Consider the following 24,481-nt stretch of genomic DNA (forward strand, 5'->3'; position numbering starts at 1 on the left):
GGACGCGCACACATTTGCTTGTACACAATTAGTATTATGTTTAATCTGCATTGTTGGGATGGGCTTGAAAGCAAGCGTTTCATGGTAAAGTCTACCATGTGACAAATACAATTGAATTGAATTTGTACACCCACAAGTACTATCTGGTGCTCCTTGCCATCCCTGACCAGTGAGATTCGTCCATATCCCAGGAGATTCCCAAAATTGAAAATATTTTTGGCCCATCTTCAGTGTGACTTTCTCTTGAGTTTATTTATTTCCTTTCTGTGTTTATTTCTACTGCATAGCCTCTGGGAGTGTTTGGGTGTGTTTGTCAGTCTGTGTATCTGAATGTTTTAGTTTTGTGTATCTGTGTGTGAAACAAGTGTTTGTGTTTATGTGTCCTTGGTGTAAGGGAGTAATTACAGATCTCTGTCTGTCTGTGCTATAGTTTTACGGTGTAACATTGCACCCCTGTTCCTCCTTTCCCCTCTCTCTGTCCTCTATTGGCTTACACAGGCCATTAAGCCCAAATCGTACCAGCCACATGAATACAGAGGATCTGAGCCAAGCTCTCCATTTCACCCCCACCTCTCATAAAATGTGCTCCTGTTCCCTTTCTTTCCCTCCCTCCACTCACTCCACTTCTCACTTATAAACTTGTCCCTTTTCCCTCATTCATTTACTTCCTTCTTTCTATTGTTTTGTCTCTGTCTCTGTCCCACCTCCCCCTGTCTCTCTACTTTATCTTTTTCAGTTTCTCTGCTCTCTCTCTCTCCTTCTCTCCATTTCTCTGGCTCCGCCTGCCTCACCAAGGGAAAGTGTTCTGTTTTCAGATTGGGCACAGGAAGGCAGTACAGCCCTCTCCCTATTCACTTCCCCCTCCTCCCTTGCCCTCCCTCCCTCCCTTCTCTCTCTCTCTCTGAGTAAAGCAAAGAGGCAGGCATGTTTCAACAGATGGCTAGGGCTGTCCTGATTCAGCCACGACTCCACACCGCTGTTGGTTCACTGAGAACTCTGTGAGCGAGCTAGAGAGGGAGAGGGAGAAATGTAACTTTGGAGAGAGGGATTTCTTTTTTCTTAATTTGAAACTCCCCCTCCCCTTTCCCTCCTCGTTTCTCTGTGTGTCTATATCAGTGTTTTTTTTTTCATTCTCCGTACATCTGAGAGGGTGGTCAGTCAGCCTGTCAGGCAGCTAGCGAGAGAGAGAGGGGAGCAGAGTAAGAGTAAAACAGAGCAGAAAAAGGACAGAGGACAGACAAGAGATGGAAAGTGCATGGTGATGTGTGACTGATTACCCAGCCCAGAGCAGTGCCCCCTCCTCCAGCAGCTCTACTGGGTCAGTACCCTGGGACAGCACCTGCTTCCCTGACAGACATACACACGCTCAGGACCTGCATCTGTGTGAGGTACAGTGGCTTGCCCTACTTTTCACTTTGCTGACTCTCTCTCCCCCTCTTCCTTGCTTTCACTCTCTCTTTTTTCTGCACTTGCTTCTGCTGGCTGCGCTGATGTAACTGGGCTCTGGGAATTCTAAGGAGGTAGTGTAGCGCAACACAGCTAACCCTCTATGGCTACAGTTACCCCCCCCCCCCCTTGTGTCTCTCTGTCTTAAAGGAGCCAGGTTGTTTGTGCTTCATGCTGTCAGTTATTTTCTGGTAAGGTGCATCCTGTTGAGTTTCTTCTAGTTTTGTTATCTCTTTGCTACCTTGCTGATGAGCACGTGGGAGCTTGCATTTGCTGAGGAGCAGTGTTACTAGGGGAAAGGGAGGGACGGTGTTACACCCTGTTCCCCTGCCTGTAGCCTACAGCCACCGGGAAGGAGTGAGAGAGACACGGGAAGAGAAAAGAAGGGAAGGGGAGGTAGTGTTGGGCTGTTGGACAGACTTGAGCTGTCACTCACTATATGCATCAGGTACTGGTTCCCTGTTGAGCAACTCTACAATGGGCTGTGATAGAGGAACACAGTTAATGTTACTTGGATAGTTGAAAGCATATAAATCATTGTTTTTCAAATGGGAACTTTGATAAAGTGGAGATACTTTCCACTTGGAACAGTATGGGAATGTGAAGTGACTAATTTTGTTTTGGTTTTATCCCACTGTTGAAAAAGTATGGAAATATGATTTGTAATTGCCGGGGGGCCCCTTCATTCTGACTGCAACTTTCATCTAACAGTGTAATTATTAAATGTCATATATGCTTTTGCAAAAATAATCATTTGGTTGTGTTTATGAAGGCCTTGGTAAAATTAATACTATTTTTACTGTATTTCAAATAACAATAGCATTTGCATTAGTATGTTACTGTAGCATATACAGTGCATTTCGGAAAGTAGTCAGACCCCTTCCCTTTCACCACATTTTGTTACATTACAGCCTTATTCTAAAATGTATTACATCTTTTTTTCCCTCAATCTATACACAATACCCCAAAATGAAAAAGAAAAAACGTTTTTTTCAAATTTATTTTAGCAAATGTATTACAAATAAAAGAAACTGTCACATTTACACAAGTATTCAGACCCTTTACTCAGTAAATGTGATATTTCTGTTTTATTTGTAGTACATTTGCTAAAATTTCTAAACCTGAAATATCACATTTACAAGTATTCAGTATTCAAGTATTAAGTATTCAGACCCTTTACTCAGTACTTTATTGAAGCACCTGTGGCAGCAATTACAGCCTCGAGTCTTCTTGGCATTTGATGCCACCAGCTTGGATCACCTGTATTTGGGGAGTTTCTCCCATTCTTCTCTGCAGATCCTCTCAAGCTCTGTCAGGTTGGATGGGGCGTGTCACTGCACAGTTATTTTCAGGTCTCAGAGATGTTTAATCAAGTTCAAGTCTGGGCTCTGGCTGGGCCAGTCAAGGACATTCAGAGACTTGTCCCGAAGCCACTCCTACGTTGTCTTGGCTGTGTGCTTAGGGTTGTTGTCCTGTTGGAAGTTGAACCTTCGCCCCAGTCTGAGGTGCTGAGCTCTCTGGAGCAGGTTTTCATCATGATATCTCTGTACTTTGCTCCGTTCATCTTTTCCTCCATCCTGACTAGTCCCCCAGTCCCTGCCGCTGAAAACATCCCCACAGCATGATGCTGTCTCCACCATGCTTCACCGTAGAAATGGTGCCAGGTTTCCTCCAGACGTGGTTCTTGGCATTAAGGCCAAAGAGTTCAATATTGGTTTCATCAGGCCACAGAATCTGTTTTTGATGGTCTGAGAGTCTTTAGGTGCCTTTTGGCAAACTTTACTGAGGAGTGGCTTCCATCTGGCCACTCTACCATAAAGGCCTGATTGGTGGAGTGCTGCAGAGATGTTTGTCCTTCTGGAAGGTTCTCCCATCTCCACAGAGGAACTCTGGAGGTCTGTCAGTGTGACATTTGGGTTCTTGGTCAACTCCCTGACCAAGGCCCTTCTACCCCAATTGCTTAGTTTGACCGGGCAGCCAGCTCTAGGTAGAGTCTTGGTGGTTCCAAACTTCTTCCATTTAAGAATGATGGAGGCCACTGTGTTCTTGGGGACCTTCAATGCTGTAGAAATGTTTTGGTACCCTTCCCCAGATCTCTACCTCGACACAATCCTGTCTCGGAGCTCTATGGACAATTCCTTCGACCTCATGGCTTGATTTTGCTCTGACATGCACTGTAAACATTGGAACGTTTATATAGACAGGTGTGTGCCTTTCAAAATCATGTCCAATCAATTGAATTTACCACAGGTGGACTCCAATCAAGTTGTAGAAACATCTCAAGGATGATCAATGGAAATCTGTGAAATCTGTGAATGTATTGTAATGTTTTTAAAATTGTATAAACTGCCTTAATTTTGCTGGACCCCAGGAAGAGTAGCTGCTGCCTTTAGCAGCAGCTAATGGGGATCCATAATAAATACAAATTGAAACTGGATGCACCTAAGCAAAAAAAATGTTAAGGTCTGAATATTTATCTAAATGAGCTATTTCTGTTTTGTAAAATTTGGAAAAACTTGTTTTCATTTTGTCATTATAGGGGATTGTGTGTAGATTGAGTAAAAATGAAATGTAATACATTTTAGAATAAGGCTGTAACTTAACAAATTGTGGAAAAATTCAAGGGGTTGAGTACTTTCTGAATGTATTGTATGTATGTACAGTGTGTGTGTGTGTGTGTGTGTGTCGTTGGGGTCACTTAGAAATGTCCTTGTTTTTGAAAGAAAGCAATTTTTTGTCCATTAAAATAACATCAAATTGATCAGAAATACAGTGTAGACCTTGTTAATGTTGTAAATGACTGTTGTAGCTGGAAACTGCAGATTTTTTATGGAATATCTACATAGGCGAACAGAGGCCCATTATCAGCAACCATCACTCCTGTGTTTCAATGGCATGTTGTGTTAGCAAATCCAAGTTAATCCTTTTAAAAGGCTAATTGATCACTAGAAAACCCTTTCGCAATTATGTTAGCACAGCTGAAAGCTGTTGTTCTGATTAAAGAAGCAATACAACTAGCTTTCTTTAGACTAGTTGAGTATCTGGAGCATCAGCATTTGTGGGTTCGATTACAGGCTCAAAATGGCCAGAAACAAAGAACTTTCTTCTGAAACTAGTCCATCTATTCTTGTTCTGAGAAATGAAGGCTATGCTATTAATAGTCTATGTAGATATTCAATTAAGAATCAGCCGTTTCCAGCAACAATAGTCATTTACAACATTAACAATGTCTGCTCTGTATTTCTGATCAAATTGATGTTATTTTAATGGACAAAAAATGTGCTTTTCAAAAACAAGAATTTCTAAGTGACCCCAAACATTTGAACGGTAGTGTATGTGTGTGTATATATATATATACACACACACACACACATATATATACAGTACCAGCCAAAAGTTTGGACACACTGCCTCATTCAAGGGTTTTTCTTTATTTTACTATTTTCTACATTGTAGAATAATAGTGAAGACGTCAAAACTATGAAATAACACATATGGAATCATGTAGTAAGCAAAAAAGTGTTAAACAAATCAAAATAAATGTTATATTTTAGATTGACCACCCTTTGCCTTCATGACAGATTGCACACTCTTGGCATTCTCTCAACCAGCTTCATGAGGTAGTTACCTGGAATGCCTGTGCCTTGCTAAAAGTTTCTTTGTGGAATCAATGCGTTGGAGCCAATCAGTTGTGTTGTGACAAGGTAGGGGTGGTATACAGAAGGTAGCCCTATTTGGTAAAAGACCAAGTCCATATTATGGCAAGAACAGCTCAAATAAGCAAATAGAAACGACAGTCCATCATTACTTTAAGACATGAAGGTCAGTCAATCCAGAAAATGTCAAGAACGTTGAAAGTTTCTTCAAGTGCAGTCGCAAAAACCATTCAAGCCCTATGATGAAACTGGCTCTCATGAGGACCGCCACAGGAAAGGAAGACCCAGAGTTACCTTTGCTGCAGAGGATAAGTTTATTAGAGTTAACTGCACTTCAGATTGCAGCCCAAATAAATACTTCCCAGAGTTCAAGTAACAGACACTTCTCAACATCAACTGTTCAGACGAGACTACGTGAATCAGGCCTTCATGGTCGAATTGCTGCAAATAAACCACTATTAAATGACATCAATAAGAAGAAGAGATTTGCTTGGGCCAAGAAACACGAGCAATGGACATTATACTGGTGGAAATCTGTCTTTTGAGATTTTTGGTTCCAACCGCCATGTCTTTGTGAGACGCGGAGTTGGTTATTGGATTATCTCTGCATGTGTGGTTCCCACCCTGAATCATGGAGGTGGAGGTGTGATGGTGTGCTTTGCTGGTGACACTGTCTGTAATTTATTTAGAATTCAAGGCACACTTAACCATCATGGCTACCACAGCATTCTCAAGCGATATGCCATCCGATCTGGTTTATGCTTAGTTGGACTATCATTTGTTTTTCAACAGGACAATGACCTAACACACCTCCAGGCTGTGTAAGGGCTATTTGACCAAGAAGGAGAGTGATGGAGTGCTGCATCTGATGACCTGGCCTACAAAATCACCCAACCTCAACCCAAATGAAATGGTTTGGGATGAGTTGGATCGCAAAGTGAAGGAAAAGTAGCCAACAAGTGCTCAGCATGTGTGGGAACTTCTTCAAGACCGTTGGAAAAGCATTCCTCATGAAGCTGGTTGAGAGAATGCCAAGAGTGTACAAAGCTGTCATCAAGGCTAAGGGTGGCTATTTTGAACAATCTCAAGTATAAAATATATTTTGATTTCTTTAACACTTTTTTGGTTACTACATGATTCCATATGTGTTATGTCATAGTTTTGATGTCTTCACTATTATTCACTATTAGGGGCGGGAATCTGAAAACCAGTCAGTATCTGGTGTGACCACCGTTTTCCTCATGTAGCACGACACATCTCCTTCACTTGGAGTTGATCAGGCTGTTGACTGCGGTTTGTGGAATGTTGTCCCACTCCTCTTCAACGGCTGTCCAAAGTTGAGGGATATTGGTGGGAACTGGAACACGCTGCCGTACGTGGTCGATCCAGAGCATCCCAAACATGCTCAATGAGTGACATGTCTGGTGAGAATACAGGCCATGGAAGAACTGGGAATTTTTGTTTTGATTTCACAAATTATGTACAGATCCTTGCGACATGGGGCCATGCATTATCATACTGAACATGAGGTGATGGATGCAGATGAATGCCATGACAATGGGAGTCAGGATCACATCACGGTATCTCTGTGCATTCAAATGGCCATTGATAAAATGCAATTGTGTTCGTTGTCCATAGCTTATGCCTGCCTGCCCATACCATAACCCCACCACCACTGGGCACTCTGTTCACAATGTTGATCAGCAAACCGCACACGACGACATACACGTGGTCTGCGGTTGTGAGACCGGTTGGGCGTACTGGTAAATTCTCTAAACCGACAGAGGCGTTTGCACTCTCCCTCAAAACGTGAGATATCTGTGTCATTGTGTTGCGTGACAAACTGCACATTTTAGAGTGGCCTTTGATTGTGTAATGATCATGCTGTTTAATCAGATTCTTGATATGCCACACCTGTTATGTGGATGGATTATCTTGGCAAAGGAGAAATGCTCACTAACAGGGATCTAAACATATGCTTTTTGTGCATACGGAACATTTCTGGGATCTTTTATTTCAGCTCATGAAACATGGGACCAACACTTTACATGTTGCGTTTATATTTTTGTTGTGTATGTGATGGGATTTATAGACAAGTCAGAAAATACTTGTCACGTTCGTCGTAAGGACGGGACCAAAGCCCAGCGGGAATGTGTGTACTCATCTTTATTGTGAAGAAAACCAAAATAAACACATCAAAAAACAACGACGAAAAACAGTCCTGTAAGGCACACAGCTTACATACGGAACAACTACCCACCTGTTACGAATCCCTTTGGCCCAGCAGTCTAGGGGGGATGGATACGAGACCCGTAACATAAATCATGCAAATTATAATAGTGATAAAGAACAGTGAGAACCAAAAACCAGACCACTGAAATCTACCGTCAAACTCAAAAGGTTTATTTTAAACACACGGTAAAGGGGTGTGAGAAAAAGGGCTGAGCTGGACCCAAGCAAAGAAACAATAATCAAAAACACCCCTAAGCTAGACTAGCCTATTTCCACAACAACTAGCTAACTAACCAAAAATACAGTGGGTGGTCTGCCCAGTTCTAACTAGGGTATTTAGACAAAGTATTCCTACGGGTAATGTATGCCCATGGGCGACTTGTCTTAGTACCCCCTTTTCCCACCAAACAAACAAACAGGCAACACTAACAAAATAATACTCACAGGTGGGATGGACAAAGTGACATGAAGTTGCAAAACAAAATAGATCAACACAGAGAGCAAGAGATAGCTAGAGCTGGGGACAGAGAGAGCGATTGAGAGAATGAACACAAAGATTGATCTGGGGAGAAAACAACTGACTGGGTTTTTAAACCAAGGGAAAGGGGCTGTGATTGGTTGAGGGAAAAGGAACAGGTGTCTTCTGATTGGGGGAATGATGATGATTGTCACCTGTGAGGGGAGAAGGAGAGAAATGAAATACAAATACAGGACACACACACACACACACACACACACACACACACACACACACACACACACACACACACACACACACACACACACACACACACACACACACACACACACACACACACACACACGATACCTGTATCCGTAACACCACCAAAAACCCATGGAAAAACACCCCTACTAAATAGGACCTTCAATTAGAGGCAACGAGGAACAACTGCCTCCAATTGAAGGTCAACACAATAAACTAAACATAGAAATAGAAAAACTAGAACAAACATAGAAGTATACTAACATAGAACATTAACCAAAAAACCCAGAAACACATAAAACAAACACCCCCTGCCACGCCCTGACCAAACTATAATAACAAACAACCCCTTTTACTGGTCATGACAATACTTTTTTTTTCAAAGTAAATAGAAAGAAATATGATTTCTATTATTTTTATTTATGACTTCGGTGACAAATGGACCAAGTAACAGGAGTGTTTGTACAGTTTTTCTGCTATTGCCTTGTTTTCGATGTTTAGTCGACCGTGTGCTGTGTTGACTTTGGAAGTCTGACAACTTTTGCTCAGGATGGCCCAGGTTGGCTCAAGTTGTGTTTGCTCTGTCTATTTACACTGGGTTTCTAGATTCACACAGATACATGGGCTGATGCGGCCAGCAGGGTGAGTGGCACGGGGTCCGAGGCTTACCTCAGCCGCTGGAATGCAAACATGTACGGAACCCAACTCTTTCAACATCTGGCTGCACCTGCCTGTCCAGTCAGTAACATACTGATGCTCTGCTCTGGCCGTCTGTGGTCACCGCAGCACAACCACTCAACAGCTCTTCTCCCTCACTTCATTTCCTTATGTCTAGTGTATGGGTAGGATTCCTCTCCATGCGCTTTCCTGTATGGAAAGTTACATTCAGTCAAACAGTTCCAGTGAAGTTAGGGATTTCTTGTTCGATATGTTTTCATTCATTAAGTAGAGCATTGAAACATTCAAGATTTATTTTATATTTTCCTAGCCAATGATGGCCTGGTTTCTTTCCATCACTGCTTCCCTACCAAGATGATGGTCCAGTGCTCCTGTCTCCCCTAACGCTGGTTTCGGGTGTTGTGCTCTGATAATATTAGTCTGGCCATGAGGATGTTTTAGATGTAAGGCCCAGCCAGAGCAATACACCTCGACACTCATGAGGCTGAGGAGAGGGACAGAGAGAAAGAGAGAACTGAATGTGGGTTAGTGTGTGTGCGTACATGTGACATTTACTTATGAGGCACAGCCAGCTCTAAAGCGTGGAAAATCGGCAATAACGTTTTATTAAAACAAAAAGAAGGAGTCTTTGTGTTATGCTGGGAAGGGCATTGATCGGCCTTGGTCAACCACAAAACACAAAAAGGCATGGCCATTTAACACTGATAAGGTTTGAATGTTGATAGTGAACACAGAAGAAGGCAAGTCTCAGTTCTGTAGGGTGAGAAACCAAACAAAGATAGCAGTCCAGGATTACAGTATGACTGGTTATAGTATGTTAATTCAAACACCATGATATATCATAATGTCTGTAATATAAGAGTCCTGCAGTGAAAATAAAAAAGTCCTAGATTTTTCTATTTCTCTAAAGGCTCCATTATATTTCCAGAGAATAAACCAGTCAAGTGGAAAGACGTCTTGTCATCAGTCTCGGACCCAAGGTTGCTTCTTCCTCTATGACAGGTGTTTAACCTTTGAACCCATTACATTGTGAGAAGTTTGTTGTGGCATGAGGGTTTATTGATCCACAGACTCAGCTGATGTATGCACAATATAGCAACACACACACGCGCGCGTGCGCACACAGCCACGCACAATCATGCACGCTGTGCACTTTTCTGTTCAAGCTCCATGAATCTGCCTACACCCGCCACCTGCTTCCCACATCAAAGAGCAATTAGAGCATAACAACATTGACAACAGTATTTTACCAGTAAGTTGGTATTTGTCCTCTCTGACTCTCTTTGTCTATAGTTTTCCTGTTATTCACCAGCTTGTGACTGTCTGCTTTGTTCCACTTGCTGCTCCAGTGGCTTCAGTGTACTCTGCATTGCTACATCAGATAGCTTACTCAACTAACATGAAGCATCCAGAGACTGCATTCGAATACGAGAGCAAATAGCATGGCACTGTGCACAAAGCATTTAGATAAAAGTCGTAAAGCATCAGATAAAGTTTCTGCATGCGTTACTTGCTTAAGGCAATACTGTGTATGACTGTAGGCTTCTATCTACTATAAGGGCTTCCAGAATGTGGGTGTCTGGGTGTGTTTGTGTGGGATTGTGTGTGAACTCAGTGGAGCGCATGTGTTTCAACTAGACAGTCACGGGGAGCGCCGGGGGGGTGGAGTCTAGGGGCTACTTCTGGGAGAGGCCCTCTTCACTCAGCAGCCAGATTCTTTAGTGGGGTGGGTGATGTTCACGTCTTAGGCACTAGTGGTGTGCGGGTAAGCAGTTTGTTCACCTGCACCCGCCCAGAATGCTAATAACCCATCCGCAACTGCCCAACTAGATGTGAAAATCTGAGGCCCACACCTAACCCTAACACGCAAATATAGACAATGTTCTATAAGCTACAGTCAATGACTGAGGAATGATTTTTTTTGACAGGGGGTGCAGGATTTATTTTGTGTGCCTGATTTAGATATGTTTCTGCTTATAATTTACGACATTTTGGTAGGCTATTTGTTAGTCAACTTGTCTATAATTAGAAACATGCAGCTTCTGTTCTGTCATTATATGATGCCCTAGAGAACTAAACAAACCCCTGGTCAACAGAATAATGTCATAGATTGATAGAATGAATGCTTCAATCTAGTTGACATCTGTAAAGTTTCTCTGTCATCTTTCGCAGAGCAAAGAGACTGGGGAGACTTAGGGACTGGGGAGAAAATACAATAAAGCAAATGTCTAAATGACATCAGTTTGACCAGTTGTAAGAAAAAAGAAAGCTGTGAAAACGACCCAATGTGTTTCTGATAAGATGTCAGTTCAGCTTCGATGCATATTTCATGTGGTTGAAATACTATCAGCTTTTATTGTGCTTTTATGATGAAGACCGCACCTCTACAGATGGTATTTAACTGAGCATTGCATTCTCTCAAGATGCACAAATAAATACATAATATTTCTCCACTCCAGTTCCCAAGTCCAAATTTTACTTATGTTTGGTGTATAATTTTACTGCAAGAAATGCTTAGTTATGCAGGAGCAATTATTAAGGCTATGTGAGAGGTTGTAGATCTACAGTCAGGGTCCAGATTTCAGTTTCCATTTAACTCAAAACAGTAGGCTGCATTTCCCTTGACGTGCCATCGAATCAAATCAAAGTTTATTTGTCACGTGCGCTGAATACAACAGGTGTAGACCTTACAGTGAAATGCTTATTTACAGGCTCTAACCAATAGTGCAAAAATGGTATTAGGTGAACAATAGGTAAGTAAAGAAATAAAAACAACAGTAAAAAGACAGTGAAAAATAACAGTAGCGAGGCTATATACAGTAGCAGGCTATAAAAATAGCGAGGCTACATACAGACACCGGTTAGTCGGGCTGATTGAGGTAGTATGTACATGTAGATATGGTTAAAGTGACTATGCATATATGATGAACAGAGAGTAGCAGTAGCGTAAAAGAGGGGTTGGAGGGTGGATGGTGGCGGGACACAATTCAGATAGCCCGGTTAGCCAATGTTCGGGAGCACTGGTTGGTCGGGCCAATTGAGGTAGTATGTATATGAATGTATAGTTAGAGTACCTATGCATATATGATAAACAGAGAGTAGCAGCAGCGTAAAAGAGGGGGGGGGGGCAAACAGTGAAAATAGTCCTGGTAGCCATTTGATTACCTGTTCAGGAGTCTTATGGCTTGGGTGTAAAAACTGTTGAGAAGCCTTTTGGTCCTAGACTTGGCACTCCGGTACCGCTTGCCATGCGGTAGTAGAGAGAACAGTCTATGACTGGGGTGGCTGTGGTCTTTGACAATTTTTAGGGCCTTCCTCTGACACCGCCTGGTGTAGAGGTCCTGGATGGCAGGCAGCTTAGCCCCAGTAATGTACTGGGCCGTTCACTCTACCCTCTGTAGTGACTTGCAGTCGGACGCCGAGCAGTTGCCGTACCAGGCAGTGATGCAACCAGTCAGGATGCTCTCGATGTTGCAGCTGTAGAACCTTTTTAGGATCTCAGGACCCATGTCAAATCTATTTAGTTTCCTGAGCGGGAATAGGCTTTGTCATGCCCTCTTCACGATTGTCTTGGTGTGTTTGGACCATTCTAGTTTGTTGGTGATGTGGACACCAAGGAACTTGAAGCTCTCAACCTGCTCCACTACAGCCCCTCGATGAGAATGGGGGTGTGCTCGGTCCTCCTTTCCTGTAGTCCACAATCATCTCCTTAGTCTTGGTTACGTTGAGGGATAGGTTGTTATTCTGGCACCACCCGGCCAGGTCTCTGACCTCCTCCCTATAGGCTGTCTCGTCATTGTCGGTGATCAGACCTACCACTGTTGTGTCGTCTGCAAACGTAATGATGGTGTTGGAGTCGTGGCTGAATATGCAGTCATGGGTGAACAGGAGTACAGGAGGGGACTGAGCATGCACCCCTGGGGGGCTCCAGTGTTGAGGATCAGCGTGACAGATGTGTTGCTACCTACTCTCACCACCTGGCGGCATCCCGTCAGTAAGTCCAGGATCCAGTTGCAGAGGGAGGTGTTTAGTCCCAGGATCCTTAGCTTAGGGATGAGCTTTGAGGGTACTATGGTGTTGAGCGCTGAGCTGTAGTCAATGAATAGCATTCTCACATAGGTGTTCCTTTTGTCCAGGTGGGAAAGGGCAGTGTGGAGTGCAATAGAGATTGCATCATCTGTGGATCGGTTTGGGCGGTATGCAAATCGGAGTGGGTCTAGGGTTTCTGGGATAATGGTGTAGATGTGAGCCATTACCAGCCTTTCAAAGCACTTCATGGCTACGGACGTGAGTGCTACGGGTCTGTAGTCATTTAGGCAGGTTGCCTTCTTGGGCACAGGGACTATGGTGGTCTGCTTGAAACATGTTGGTATTACAGACTCAATCAGGGACATGTTGAAAATGTCAGTGAAGACACCTGCCAGTTGGTCAGCACAAGCCCGGAGCACACATCCTGGTCATCCTTCTCGCCCCTCAAATAGGCCATAGGCCATAGGCCTATTTGAAGTCCCGTCTTGTGACTGTCTAATTTGTACAGTGCTTCACAATCATCTTACATAACATAGCTGGCACTGCTATTATCTTCTTTTACCTCTTCAACAAATCTTTTCCAAACATTACTTTTCTGGCCCTCCCTTCTCTTTATTTTCAACTCTCCTTTCGCAGCTTTTCTCTTATTGAATTCAACTTCGACAATGTCCTTTTTGCCTCAGTGGATTAACGTAAACTTTTCTGCCCTTTCCCAAAAGCAATATTTGGCGATTGGCTGTGTATGCTATTTGGCCTACAGTTAAGCCCTAAAGCTTAGGTTTACGCACTAATACCAGATAGCCTACAAAAAAATTAAAGAAAAAACTCTATGTACCCTATATAAATTGCACAATAATTATACATTTCTACATTTTTTAAAGCCACTCGCCCGCCCTTCAGCCACACAATGACCCTAAACCCACCTGCCCGGCGGATATGACCACGGGGACTGCAGGCTATGAGTCAACCCGCACATCACTATTATTCACGTTATTTCTTTGTGTTGAGGCCCAGCAAACATGCACTGGTGCACAAAGATACGCATTGATAAACTGACGCACACGATCAAACTCAAACATACAGTATACACACATACATGCAGGTGTGCACAAAGATACACACACACACTCGCAAATCATACATAATGTGAACAAACATGGATAAACACCCAGCATGGCTCGTACAGTCTGCTCATGGGTTGATGATTATCCTCTGATCCATTTAATCTTGTTCATGTTGCACCACCTCTTCATCGATCACTAACTCGCATCTGGGTTGATCCCCTGCCTTCTCAATTTTCATTCGATTTTCTTTGTCCACGTGTGTCAAAGCGACTGGATAAAATCTATATTGTCTGTTATTGGATTTAAAGTGAGCATGTTGAGCTGCTGTGATGGAATTCAATTCACAAATCAAATCAAATTGTATTGGTTGCATACACATATTTAGCCGGTGTTATTGCCGTGTAGCGAAATGCTTGTTTTCCTAGCTCCAACAGTGCAGTAATATCTAACAATATACTACAATATACACAAATATAAAAAGTAAAGGAATGTAGTTTGGACACACCTATTCATTCCATGGATTTTATTTATTTGTACTATTCTCTACATTGTGGAATAATAGTGAAGACATCAACACTATGAAATAACACATATGGAATCATGTAGTAAGCAAAAAAGTGTTAAACAAATCATAATATATTTTATATTTGAGATTCTTCAAGGTAGCCACCCTTTGCCTTGATGACAGCTTTGCACACTCTTGGCATTCTCTCAACCAGTTTCACCTGGAATGCTTTTCCAACAGTATTAAAGGAGTTCCCACATATGCTGAACACTTGTTGGCTGCTTTTTCTTCACTCTGCGGTCCAACTCATTCCAAACCCTCTCAATTGGGTTGAGGTCGGGTGATTGTGGAGGCCAGGTCATCTGATGCAGCACTCCATCACTCTCCTTCTTGGTCAAATAGCCCTTACACAGCCTGGAGGTGTGTTAGGTCGTTGTCCTGTTGAAAAACAAATGATAGTCCCTGTAAGCGCAAACCAGATGGGATTGCATATCGCTGCAGAATGCTGTGATAGCCATGCTGGTTAAGTGTGCCTTGAATTCTAAATAAATCACCAACTATATATATATATATATGAGAGAGAGAGAGAGAGAGAGAGAGAGAGAGAGAGAGAGAGAGAGTACTGAGAACCTAGCTGGCTGTATGGATGGGGACAGTATATCTGGAGAGAGCCATGATTCCGTGAAACAGAGTTGTTACAGTCCCTGTTTTCTCTCTGGAAGGAGATCCTCGCCCTGAGCTCGTCTACTTTATTGTCCAGGGACTGAACATAAGCAAGTAATATACTCGGAACCGGTGGATGGTATGCATGCCTCCTGAGTCACACTAAAAGTCCACTCCGAATAACTCTTCTCAGCTGCCGGCGTCTTGGAGCAGCCTCTGGGATAAGTGGAATTGCCTTGGGGGGTACCAACAAAAGATCCAATTCAGGAAAGTCGTAATTCTGGTTGAAATGCTGTTGCGTTACCATCGCTCTAATATCCAAAAGTTCTTGCCGGCTGTATGTAATAATGCAAAAAACTTTCTGAGCTAATAAAGTGACAAATAAAAAAATAAAAAATAACAAGTACTGCAAATTCGCTTAGGAGACAGGAACCAGGCGACCATGTCTATCGGCGCCATCTTATTCATTGGGAAACCCTGCACTAAAGGGAACAAACTCGGTCCTGGGGACCCCAAGAGGTGCACATTTTGTTTTTTTTCCCTAAGACTACACAGCAGCTTCAAATAATCAACTAATCATCAAGCTTTGATAATTTGAATCAGCTGTGTAGTGTTAGGGCAAAAGCCAAAACCTGCACCTTCCCCAGGGAAACGTTGCTTTAGTGAAATGAAAAATCCTTGTAGTTTGGGCCTATTCATCTATATTGAAGAATAATATCATATAAACGCAACAAATTTTTCCAAATTGTCTTAATCAATTATTAAAATATATATATATATATATTTCAACTATACATATATATATATATATATACTGCTCAAAAAAATAAAGGGAACACTTAAACAACACAATGTAACTCCAAGTCAATCACACTTCTGTGAAATCAAACTGTCCACTTAGGAAGCAACACTGATTGACAATAAATTTCACATGCTGTTGTGCAAATGGAATAGACAACAGGTGGAAATTATAGGCAATAAGCAAGACACCCCCAATAAAGGAGTGGTTGTGCAGGTGGGGACCACAGACCACTTCTCAGTTCCTATGCTTCCTGGCTGATGTTTTGGTCACTTTTGAATGCTGGCGGTGCTTTCACTCTAGTGGTAGCATGAGACGGAGTCTACAACTCACACAAGTGGCTCAGGTAGTGCAGCTCATCCAGGATAGCACATCAATGCGAGCTGTGGCAAGAAGGTTTGCTGTGTCTGTCAACGTAGTGTCCAGAGCATGGAGGCGCTACCAGGAGACAGGCCAGTACATCAGGAGACGTGGAGGAGGCCGTAGGAGGGCAACAACCCAGCAGCAGGACCGCTACCTCCGCCTGTGTGCAAGGAGGAGCAGGAGGAGCACTGCCAGAGCCCTGCAAAATGACATCCAGCAGGCCACAAATGTGCATGTGTCTGCTCAAACGGTCAGAAACAGACTCCATAAGGGTGGTATGAGGGCCCGACGTCCACAGGTGGGGTTGTGCTTACAGCCCAACACCGTGTAGGACGTTTGGCATTTGCCAGAGAACACCAAGATTGGCAAATTCGCCACTGGCGCCCTGTGCTCTTCACAGATGAAAGCAGGTTCACACTGAGCACATGTGACAGACGTGACAGAGTCTGGAGACGCCGTGGAGAACGTTCTGCTGCCTGCAACATCCTCCAGCATGACCAGTTTGGCGGTGGGTCAGTCATGGTGTGGGGTGGCATTTCTTTGGGGGGCCGCACAGCCCTCCATGTGCTCGCCAGAGGTAGCCTGACTGCCATTAGGTACCGAGATGAGATCCTCATACCGCTTGTAAGACCATATGCTGGTGCGGTTGGCCCTGGGTTCCTCCTAATGCAAGACAATGCTAGACCTCATGTGGCTGGAGTGTGTCAGCAGTTCCTGCAAGAGGAAGGCATTGATGCAATGGACTGGTCCGCCCGTTCCCCAGACCTGAATCCTATTGAGCACATCTGGGACATCATGTCTTGCTCCATCCACCAACGCCACGTTGCACCACAGACTGTCCAGGAGTTGGCGGATGCTTTAGTCCAGGTCTGGGAGGAGATCCCTCAGGAGACCATCCGCCACCTCATCAGGAGCATGCCCAGGCGTTGTAGGGAGGTCATACAGGCACGTGGAGGCCACACACACTACGGAGCCTCATTTTGACTTGTTTTAAGGACATTACATCAAAGTTGGATCAGCCTGTAGTGTGGTTTTCCACTTTAATTTTGAGTGGGACTCCAAATCCAGACCTCCATGGGTTGATAAATTGGATTTCCATTGATTATTTTTGTGTGATTTTGTTGTCAGCACATTCAACTATGTAAAGAATAAAGTATTTAATAAGATTATTTCATTCATTCAGATCTAGGTTGTGTTATTTTAGTGTTCCCTTTATTTTTTGAGCAGTGTATATACACACACAGTATATATATATATATATATATATATATATTATTATTATTCTTTTATTTTTTTTATTTTTTTTAACCCCTCCACCACTCCCCCTCTTTGGAGGACAAATATCTTAGCTTTTTTACAGCTTTTTTGCTACATATACATGCATTTTCCATATATATTTTCCATATATATTTTGCTTACACATTTTATATACATGGTACTTTTATATACAGTTGAAGTCGGAAGTTTACATACACTTAGGTTGGAATCATTAAAACTCGTTTTTCAACCACTCCACACATTTCTTGCTAACAAACTCTAGTTTTGGCAAGTCGCTTAGGACATCTACTTTGTGCATGACACAAGTAATTTTTCCAACAATTGTTTACGGACAGATTATTTCACTTATAATTCACTGTATCACAATTCCAGTGGGCCAGAAGTTTACATACACTAAGTTCACTGTGCCTTTAAACAGCTTGGAAAATTCCAGAAAATGATGTCATGGCTTTAGAAGCGTTTGATAGGCTAATTGACATCATTTGAGTCAATTGGAGGTGAACCTGTGGATGTATTTCAAGGCCTACCTTCAAACTCAGTGCCTCTTTGCTTGGCATCATGGGAAAATCAAAAGAAATCAGCCAAGACCTCAGAAAAAAAATTGGAAACCTCCACAAATCTGGTTCACCCTTGGGTGAAATTTCCAAACGCTTGAAGGTACCACGTTCATTTGTACAAACAATAGTACCCAAGTATAAACACCATGGGACCACGCAGCTGTCAAACCACTCAGGAAGGAGACGCGTTCTGTTTCCTAGAGATGAACGCACTTTGGTGCAAAAAGTGCAAATCAATCCCAGAATAACAGCAAAGGACCTTGTGAAGATGCTGGAGGAAACAGGTACAAAAGTATCTATATCCACAGTAAAACGAGTCCTATATCGACATAACCTGAAAGGCCGCTCAGCAAGGAAGAAGCCACTGCTCCAAAAACAGCCATAAAAAAGCCAGACTACGGTTTGCAACTGCACATGGGGACAAAGATCGTACTTTTTGGAGAAATGTCCTCTGGTCTGATGAAACAAAAAGAACAAAAAGAACTGATGAAACAAAAAGAACAAACAAAAGAACAAAAAGAACTGTTTGGCCATAATGACCATCATTATGTTTGGAGGAAAAAGGGGGAAGCTTGCAAGCCGAAGAACACCATCCCAACCATGAAGCACAGCGGTGGCAGCATCATGTGGGGGTGCTTTGCTGCAGGAGGGACTGGTGCGCTTCACAAAATAGATGGCATCATGAGGTAGGAAACTTATGTGGATATATTGAAGCAACATCTCAAGACATCAGTCAGGAAGTTAAAGATTGGTCGCAAATGGGTCTTCCAAATGGACAATGACGCCAAGCATAGTTCCAAAGTTGTGGCAAAATGGCTTAAGGACAACAAAGTCAAGGTATTGGAGAGGCCATCACAAAGCCCTGACCTCAATCCTATAGAAAATTTGTGGGCAGAACTGAAAAAGTGTGTGCGAGCAAGGAGGCCTACAAACCTGACTCAGTTACACCAGCTCTGTCAGGGGGAATGGGCCAAAATTCACCCAACTTATTGTGGGAAGCTTGTGAAAGGCTACATTTAACGTTTGACCCAAGTTAAACAATTTAAAGGCAATGCTACCAAATACTAATTGAGTGTATGTAAACTTCTGACCCACTGGGAATATGATGAAAGAAATAAAAGCTGAAATAAATCATTCTCTCTACTGTTATTCTGACATTTCACATTCTTAAAATAAAGTGGTGATCCTAACTGACCTAAAACAGGGAATTTTTACTAGGATTAAATGTCAGGAATGGTGAAAAACTGAGTTTAAATGTATGTGGCTAAGGTGTATGTAAACCTCCGACTTCAACTGTAAGCAGTCACATAACAATAATGTATTACCAAACATAAGCTCTTTAATCCTAAACATCTCAGCCACTCTCAGCGAATCCCACCTATCAACATAGACCACCCTTGCTTGGTTTCCATGTGCCATATTTTTTCAATTGTGCTATGATGTTTTACCAAATTGTTAAAACTTTCTAATTGTATATTATCCATAGATAGTGAGCTAAAGATGAAAACCTTTCCTACAAGTATTATTATTTCTTTGACTATGGCTTTCCAAATCACCCAACACTACTATTTTTAAGGTTCATTTCAAGTGCATGTTGTGATTTTTTAACCATTCCTGAACCTGAGACCAGAAACAAGCTACATAGGGGCAATACCAGAATAAATGATCTATTGATTCTGTCTCTTCGCAGCAAAATCTACAGAGCTGAGATTGTTGTATGCCCCATACGCAACAAATTGTTGGTAAAGTGTTGGTCCCATGTTGATCCCAGAAATGTTCCATATGCACAAAAAGCTTATTTCTCACACATTTTGTGCGCACATTTGAGCATTTCTCCTTTGCCAAGATAATCCATCTACCTGACAGGTGTGGCATATCAAGAAGCTGATTAAACAGCATGATTATTACACAGGTAGACCTTGTGCTGGAGACAATAAAAGGACACTCTAAAATGTGCAGTTTTGTTACACAACACAGTGCCACAGATGTCTCAAATTTTGAGGGACCGTGCTAATGGAATGCTGATTGCAGAAATGTCCACCATAGCTGTTGCCAGAGAATTTAATATTAATTTCTCTACCATAAGCCACCTCCAACATTGTTTTAGAGACTTTGGAAGTAAGTCCAACCGACCTCACAACCGCAGACCACGTGTAACCACGTCAGCCCAGGACCTCCTCATCCAGCTTCTTCACCTGAGACCAACCACCTAGACAGCTGATGAAACTGAGAGTATTTCTATCTGTAATAAATCCCTTTTGAGTGGAAAAACTCATTCTGATTGGCTGGGCCTGGCTCCCCAATGGGTGGACCTGGCTCCCATGGCTGCACCCCTTCCCAGCCATGTGAAATCAATAGATTAGGGCCTAATGAATTTATTTCAATTGACTGATTTCCTTATGAACTATAACTCAGTAAAATCGTTGAAATTGCTGCATGTTGCATTTATATTTTTGTTCAGTATAGCATGGCTCTGGCCAAAAGTCCTTACTAAGTAGAAAATAGGGTGCCATTTTGGACAGAGCCGAAGCAGCAACAGCCGTGCATGGTACTGTTTACATTTGGTTGAGTAGAGGTGAGTCTGTCTGGGGGCTGCGTGGCTGTGAAGGAGATTGTTTGTTCTGTACCCCATGTTCAAGTCTCTGTTCACCCTCTAACTATTAGTACCAAGAAGGCAGGGGTTAAACTGTCTTTAACGCTTCCTGTGAAGGATTACTCTGTGTGAATGTCTAGGTGTAGAAAGTGTTTATGTTCCACCGGTGTGCCCGAAAGACTGTTTTTTGTGTTGTTGTGTGTGTGTGTGTGTGTGTGTGTGTGTGTGTGTGTGTGTGTGTGTGTGTGTGTGTGTGTGTGTGTGTGTGTGTGTGTGTGTGTGTACTGGCGTGTTTCATGCATGTGTGTTTCTTTGTCTGCGTTAGTGACTGGAGTGATCAACAGTATGTGTGGGTTGAGTGGGGTTTGTTTCACTTTGTTGTGTAAAAGTGAAAAACATCCCTGTATCCCAGCCCAGCTGTGTTCCTCTCTAAGAACCCGGGATTAACAGAACCCACGGAACATCAGCGCGATATGTGGAATGCCCTGAACATCCTGCGAAATCCTCTCCTCTCCTGATGTGAACTGGGACCTCACACCTGTCTGTAGTACACACACACACACACACACACACACACACACACACACACACAAACACAAACGCAGAAGCATGCAAAGAATCACACTGTATAGACACCGATTTGTATATGAAGACAATCCTTTTATCTTTGGAGTTGTGCTATGGGGTTTGTCCTGGTTTTGATAACCCAGCTCCTTTGCGGCAGAGCTGAGCTCCTTGGAGGAAACACTGAAGGGAGTTAACCCTTTAACTCCTGTACGGTTCACACTCTACGCAAAGTAAGCAATGCTGAACACAGAGTGGTGTCACAGTGTCATACTGCCGGTTCCTTTTCTGTTTCCCACTTAAACCAGCCTTGACTGTGCCCACTCGCCCTGTGGTGCCGAACCCCATGCAAAACACACACATATACACCCACAAAATATCACACACAGCGGGGCCAGAGTATGCAGACACAGAGGCCTCAGTGCTCTCATGTCGAGGGAACAGCGGCGCAGAAGGAGCTCAGCCAGCTAAAGCTAAAGCACTGTGAATATTTTGCCCGGCGGAGCAGGAGCACAGGCTGAGTGATGTAATCATGCCAGTCGTTAGTGTCGGGTAGTTTGGCTTAGGAAAAGAAAACGGTGTACTGTAGAGGCAAGAGGAACAAGCACAGAATTGTTTATTTATTATAGAGAGGCAGAGAGTGGAGGGGCGAGAGAGAGAAATACGGACGAGAGAGAGAGTAGTGACAGGTGGTCTCAGAATATGTCCCCAATACCCTCACCTCTGTCTACCTACATGCCCTCCCCTCTCAGCGCCATCTCATTCCCCCTCTCCTCCTCCCCCCTTCTCACCCTCTCCTCCCGTTCCTCACCCCTGCTGTGTCCCAAATGGGCCAGTCTGACTAACTAAGTCACTTTCCAGACCCACTTTCTCCCTGAGTCCTGCCTGCCGGATGCAATATTCATGTCGATGTCTACTCCCACTAGGGAGTTGGCTGTGTGTGTGTGTCGGTGCGTACGTGTGTCAGGCCGGGGGCAGTGGGGGAGCCACTCCTGACTGTGGGGCTGAGGGGGGAGACATAGTAATGGAGGAGGAGGACACCTGGAGCTTCTGTTTTGATGTTTTTTACCTCCATTATTTAAACTGTGCTGCTATGCCCGAACAGCCCCAACGCATCTGAGCCATGCTGAAACTGATGTGGGGATGTTGGGTGTTCTGTAAAGTCCTGCCCCTGTTTATATCGCCCTCCTCCTCAGCCCACTCCCCCCTGGCCCCCCCTCCCTCTGGCCCGCGGGACTGAAGAGACTCACTCACACAGGAAGATCTACCAGGCCAATAGCTCTGAGAAATCCCCTCTAGAAACCTATTTTAAGGTTGTGAGTTATTGAACAGAAAGTCCAGAAGGTGCTCTGCCATTGTCATGTTTCCTACCTGGGAACAGGCTATCCAGAGATACCTGCTGCAGTTGTACACCTGGTACATTTGAAGTCCATGTATCTGGCTCTGTTAGCAGCAGTGAGAGTCATGGGGTTACACAAGGGACTAGTTGTTCCTTTGTGTACTGTGAGATGATGAGCTGGCAGCTGTTGTCTCAGTACGTGTGTGTGTGTGTGTGTGTGTGTGTGTGTGTGTGTGTGTGTGTGTGTGTGTGTGTGTGTGTGTGTGTGTGTGTGTGTGTGTGTGTGTGTGTGTGTGTGTGTGTGTGTGTGTGTGTGTGTGTGTGTGTGTGTGTTGTGGATGTTAGTGTTTCAGAGTGTCAGGTTGAATCTGTGTTCATTAGTCTTCCAGAGTGTCAGGTTGAATCTGTGTTCAGAAACCTTCCACTGTGCAAGTGTTGTAAACACGTTGCTGGTCCAGAGAGAGGCCCGGGGTGAGAGGAGCAGCTCTTCACAACATAACTGCGACGTTCACACCTTACATGACATTACAAGGCAACAAGAGACGCTGTAACACTGTGTTAAAAGAGACCAACTACTCCGCACAGCGCAATAAAACGCTTAAAAACAGCTATTTCCTCTCCTGTCACACTTGTTTCCTCAACACTACTTCACAGAACTGAACTTGACTCTGCTTTAAACACAATCAAAGGATTCAATGGATTGTATTCCCTTTTTCCTCTCTTTCTTTCTTTCTCCCTGTGAGATGACCGAGCTGTTGAAGCGATGAGGGGGAGGCGAGGCGGAACAGATCGGGTTTGATCCGGATTTAAACTTCCGAAAAGGTCGACTTCCTGGATTCGTCTTGGAAAGCGCTTGGACATTGTTAGAGGCAAACAAAGTGTGGAGGGGAGCAGGGTGTTCTTAATTCACAGCCACTGTCGCTCCACAGAGGTATTGCAAGCATGGGTGTGGATATAACTGTGGGATTTCATACGTGCATATGTGTTTGTGTGCATGTGTCTTAGTGTGTGTGTGTGTGTGTGTGTGTGTGTGTGTGTGTCCATTTTTGTGCACGTATTGCGTGTGTCGGAGTGTGTGTGAAGGTGTTCATGATGTCACCAGGGTGGGGGACCATCCCTAGTTTGTCAGGGTGTTCAGAAGTGTGTTGCCACCACATCAGGAGGAGTGACAGAGAGAGCTCTTCTGGGAAACAGGCCCTTTCTTTTGCTTACTATGACTGTGACATGTGGCTGTAACTGTAAGTCGCTCAGGTAAGAGTGTCTGCTAAATGACTCGAATGTAATGTAAATGTGTCTGTCTGTGGGTGGGGACCGGGCAGCTGCAGGAGACAACACTCATGTGGTTCTGATACTGGGATGTGTCCTCTGACTGTTTACAACCATTTTAATATTTAGGCTACCTGCAATGGCCTAAGAAGGCTGTCATTAGTGTTTTACAGGTAGTCAGTCAGTGTTGAGCAATGGTCTTCGTTTAGTACAGTTTCTCCTGTTCCTGCTGTGCATATAGCTTTAGCATTGCTGGATGTGCTCAGTGTTGCGACTCATAACATGAGGCAATAAGCATTGTGACCTTTTATACACTGTTACATTTGTCACTGCATCTGTGGAAAATACAATGTAAGTACTGGGTGCTGTCATCGTATCAGACAAAATGTTTAGCAATTCCTCCCCGGACTGATAAGTTATTCGATTGAGTGCTAAACCAGAGCACTTAACCACTCATGTTAAGACAAGCAGCAACGCTTGTGATTTCCAGTTCTTACTTTTTTGTTACTTTCACTTCTACAGTGTGTGTGTGTGCGCGTGTGTGTGTGTGTGTGTGTCCCATAGTATGTAGCCTATATCTCTGGTTCTCTGGTTTTGCCGCCTCTCTCCTCTCTCTCTCACCCTCTCTCAGTATGGAACATGCCTCTGACCCTACAGAATGGTGCTTACTGTATTAGCAGGCCAAGATAAACAGCATGGCCCATCAGTCAGCTGACCCCCCCCCG

The 24,481-nt window shown here is 43.6% G+C and overlaps 1 protein-coding gene across 6 annotated transcripts in view; it reads left to right on the forward strand.

Annotated features, from left to right (window-relative positions):
* Positions 1-926: 926 nt before the first annotated feature.
* The window catches only part of LOC106572085 (extracellular sulfatase Sulf-2-like), a 182,218-nt gene continuing 158,663 nt past the window's right edge, over positions 927-24,481 (forward strand). For 2 of the 6 annotated variants that reach the window (XM_014145901.2, XM_014145907.2), the window contains exon 1: positions 927-1,388. The gene's annotated coding sequence lies outside the window, so the exon portion shown is untranslated. The remainder of the gene's footprint in view (positions 1,389-24,481) is intronic. The other 4 variants (XM_014145905.2, XM_014145904.2, XM_014145906.2 and 1 more) reach the window with 2 other exon arrangements.

The sequence above is a fragment of the Salmo salar genome, chromosome ssa15, assembly GCF_905237065.1.
Source record: "Salmo salar chromosome ssa15, Ssal_v3.1, whole genome shotgun sequence".
Lineage (NCBI taxonomy): Eukaryota > Metazoa > Chordata > Actinopteri > Salmoniformes > Salmonidae > Salmo > Salmo salar.